General features: G+C 34.2%; 1 non-coding gene across 1 annotated transcript; it reads right to left on the minus strand.

The window, feature by feature from the left end:
• Positions 1–534: 534 nt before the first annotated feature.
• Positions 535–666, minus strand: LOC114617016. Its single transcript, XR_003710731.1, has one exon. It is a non-coding gene; the product is annotated as a small nucleolar RNA SNORA17 (small nucleolar RNA).
• Positions 667–4,439: the final 3,773 nt, after the last annotated feature.

Raw genomic sequence — 4,439 nt, forward strand, 5'->3', positions numbered from 1 at the left:
CTGCAGACATCAACGTATCCCAGGGTAGTAGCCCAGACTACTGTGTGTTTCTCCTCTGAGTCTCTTCATTGTCCTCACATTCTTCTGTTTCTCCTTCTCTTCCATTTCTCCACTACTTACTTGCTTGTTAAGTGGCACTCAGTGTCTCTGAGTTCCTGGCATGTTTTCAGGAGTGTTACGCTCTGTCCGTGCATTATGACACTGGCTTGGTCTGATCCACCCAGACCAGTGCAGTGCCAAACTGGTGATCATCTCAGGCTAGCTCCCTGTCAAGGCCCCATGAAGCAAGACTGATGGTCATCTTAGACTCTGTCCTCTCCCCTGGATATACCCATATGTCCCCAACGCAGGAGTCGTCTGTCTCAGGTTCAATCCTGTCCAGCCCTTAGTTCCAGGAAGAGTTCCTCTTATCTCCATCTCTCTCCCTGCCTTGGGAGCCTATCTGGGCCTGTACTGGACTGAACTGGTGAACATCTCAGGCTAGCTTCCTGTCCAGGCTCCGTGGTTTTTGTCTCATGCTTGATTTATCCAAGGAGTGTTAGGCTACTAATTGTTCAGATGGTCACAGGTCAGAACACTGAGTGTAGACATATCATCTCTCCTCTCTGCCACCTACTGATGTACATGTGACACAGCAGCCACACCTATGATGCCTCTATGGACAGGAATTTTCCTAATGTTAAAAGTATAAACATAACCTATGTTTATACTTTGTTTTAAATCAGTCTCATAGCATAAAAGTGTACTTTTAAGTATTTTACACATAGAAAATATAGATATGTGGTTTCTATTTTGTTGTAACTCCTAAGAACCAAATGCATAAAATAATTTATTTAATGTACACCAAATGAAAAAAGTAAGAAGAAAACATGTTAGTGTTGTTTAAAAAAATAGACTGAGATTAAACTCATTATTATCTGTAAGATAAAGTATTACAGTAGCTGAGATAATGGCCAGTTCAGACTGGAGACAATTTCAGCTGCTCAAAGTGTTGAGCAATAAGGTTTTCTTTTATTTTATGGTGACTAGATGACTAAGGATCAATATACTAATAAGTAATTAGTACATTGTATGTAAATGCAATTGTGTGAATGAAAAATTAATAACAAAATTTACCATGATTCTCCATGTTTGAGGATCTCTGAATAACTATTGGTAAATAAGTGCAGAAAATCAAATGAATCTTACCTTTGTAGATTGGCATTGTTCATGATGATTTTAATGTGGAATCTAAATTTCAATTTTCTTCTAAAAAACTATTGAAAAGGAAAACCCTACTTCATCCAAGAGTACTATTGAACTCAGCACTACTAAAAATTCTTGTTAATGATAACAGAGCTAAAGAAATTAGCCTCTGCTCTTACTGTTTTTCAGCCTCCTGTTGGTTCCAGTGCATGCTCATTTCCTTCAGTTTTGTTTGAATAGTCTACTAAGGTCATTTCTGTAAGCCCTAGCCATAAATAACTTGGAAAGCATCACTTTAAATTTTAGACACTTATGTATTTTCTTTGATTTTATGTACTATAGATTTTGCTTCTCTTGAATTTGTCCAGTATAAAATTAAACAATAATAAACAGATAAACACTGCTAATAATGTTACCAATATCTTGGAATATTAAGCAGAGGTATATTGGCCTGAATTTAAAATGACACCATCAAAAATGGAGTTTTAAGAGAAGGAGCACCTGTGAGGGAAGGGTTCTGGATCTAAGTATGGAAATTTGATAGGTGTAGCAATTTCTGTATATGATATCTGTGGATTGGAATCAGTCAATGAGATTATGGATATATCAGTGACACATTTATCCCTTACATGGCATATTTTTTTAATTGCTCAGGAGGAAGAAGGTGTAGGATCAGGAGGAGTAGGAAGAGCAGGAGGAGGAGAAGCTGGAAGAAGAGGAAACAAAGAAAGTATTTTCTTGAATGTATGGTTTTTTTTCTAAAGAAAATATGTAAATGGAGAAAGATGATTATCAGTACAACTAATCACCAGGAAAATGCAAAAGATGCCAGAATGAGACAATATCTTGTACAACTGGCTATATACATTGTAAGGAATAAACAAAATTGACATGAAAACAAATGCTAGCAAGGCCTTGAATAAAAAGAACCATGTTGTATGCTTCATGAGATAACAGAATGATATTTCTGAAAAAATCAGGATTTAACATGCAGCCCAGAAACTCGACATCTGGTCTATATTTGGAATTTAAATCAGTATCTTAGAGATCACTACATCTTTGTTGTTAGACTATTCACAGTGACCAAGCTATAGAGATATGAAACAGTGTTACCATTGCAAGATATGTTTAAATCATGAGATTGCTCATCTGTAATAAGAAAAAAGTTGCCTCATTGTAACAATATGAATGAGATAGGATGGTGCTTTTCTAGTTCAATAAGGAAAACATAAGAAGCAGACATGATCTCATTTTCATATGCATATAAAACAAAACATCAAATTTATTGAGGCAATTACTTTGTCTTGGACATGAGGGTTCCATGCTGTTATTAATCTATAAATAGTCTTTTAAATTTAGTAGGCTTTATCTTTAGGATGAGTTTGGATACTTTCTATTAAACACACATTTCCTTAGTATGTTATAAATATACCAGTCAACAAAACTATGTATTATTAACTCAAATATATATTGTCTTTTTCCTTCTGCATAACTAATGTCATTTTCTGTACTAAAACATAGTTTAGAATATTGAATGGCTGTTAATAATCAGGTCTCCTTAGGAAGCTCAGTGATTCAGACATTCTTTGATTATGATGTCTTTCATAGATTTTAGTCACTCACTGGGTACTTTGTGGATTGTTCACATATTAGGATGCATCTTATGCTTTTACATGAATTAAAGCAGATGTCAAAAAATGGTCTAGCAGGTGAAGATCATAGAGAAAAGATGGCATATTAAAATATATTAAATTACATATATCATGACATTGTGTATATTAACTCAATAACCTGCCTGTAATAGCACACTTCATTTTAACCTTCACAAAGTCAATTCTTTCCTTATTGTGTTTTATGAAAGCAAGTCCCAGTAAAATTAATAGTTAAGCAGCAATTAACAGATAAACAGGAAAGATCACTGCCTGTTCTCATAAGAGTTAAGTAGCTTTGTGAATTATTTGGGCCCCTTCTGTGGTAGGTAGTTCTCTTCTCCAACCACTGACTAGTTCAGTCATACATTTATAATAGTGTGAAATGTGAGATAGATATAGATATAGGTAGATAGATAGAGATAGAGATAGAGATAGTGATAATGATATAGATAGATAGAGAGATATAGATAGATAGAGACAGAGATAGAGATAGAGAGATAGAGATAGAGAGATAGAGATAAAGAGAGAGAGAGAGAGAGAGAGAGAGAGAGAGATACTATTTTGCTGTTGTTTGTATTACAAAGGAACATCAATTATTTTGTTGATCGATATACTCCAGTTTCTACGATTCAGGACTCTCATGTATCTTCCTCTTTCCTTCATGGTACGCATTTGATTGAATTACACATGTCCTCATATTAAAAGATATTTACAATTCACTTCTTTTGTTTTCTGTGCATAAATTAGACATTTCTCCAAGAAAATATATTTTTCTTTTTGGAAAATATTGAGGAATTGCAATGTAGCTGCTAATTGTACTCATTGTTACTGATGAATTGATCCTAGACCTTCTAAGCTAGTGGTAACACAAGGCATGCTCATGTTTACTTGTATGATACTCATATCTTTAAACATATCTGCACGCAAGCATCAGTATTTCTAACTCTAAGTGAATGGTGATAGGTCTATCTGGCATCTATGAACATATTCTTTCTAAACTCCTCTGCTTGCTTCTTCACAATCTCCCATTCCAACAGAAAATAACCCACCTCTTACCATCTGCCATTTGCTGACTTAAATGATGAGTAGTGATACACATGTATTTAACTGTAAAATCACTCCTGAAAATACCACAACATAGACTAGAGTATTTATCTATAATTTTTTTCACATTTACTTTTGCTACATTCACTGGTTTCTAATGTAATTAACTCAATGAAATTTCTTACTACCTTCTCCAGTGTAACAATTCATACATTTAAAATAATGTTACATTTTCTCACAGTCTGTATCCTGGCATAACTCATCTATTATTTTTAAAATGTGCTAAGGCTCATTCTTGCTGCTGAAAATTACCCTTGTTTTAATGTTGTTTTATATTATACACAGAATCATTTCTGTTGCACTAAAACTTATCAGGTTCATTTTTCCAAATTTTCTTTCCTCAAGACCAATATATGTTGCAAAGTATACTCTTTCTACACTGGCTTCATTCACATACCAATATGTATTGTATGTGTTTCTGTCTACACGTTTCTGGGTGTGCACAAGTGTGTTCATATGTTACAATGTGTACATAGAGAACAGAAAAAGTAAAAAAAA

This window comes from Grammomys surdaster, unplaced genomic scaffold (genome assembly GCF_004785775.1).
Source record: "Grammomys surdaster isolate TR1022 unplaced genomic scaffold, NIH_TR_1.0 133, whole genome shotgun sequence".
Taxonomy (NCBI): Eukaryota; Metazoa; Chordata; class Mammalia; order Rodentia; family Muridae; genus Grammomys; species Grammomys surdaster.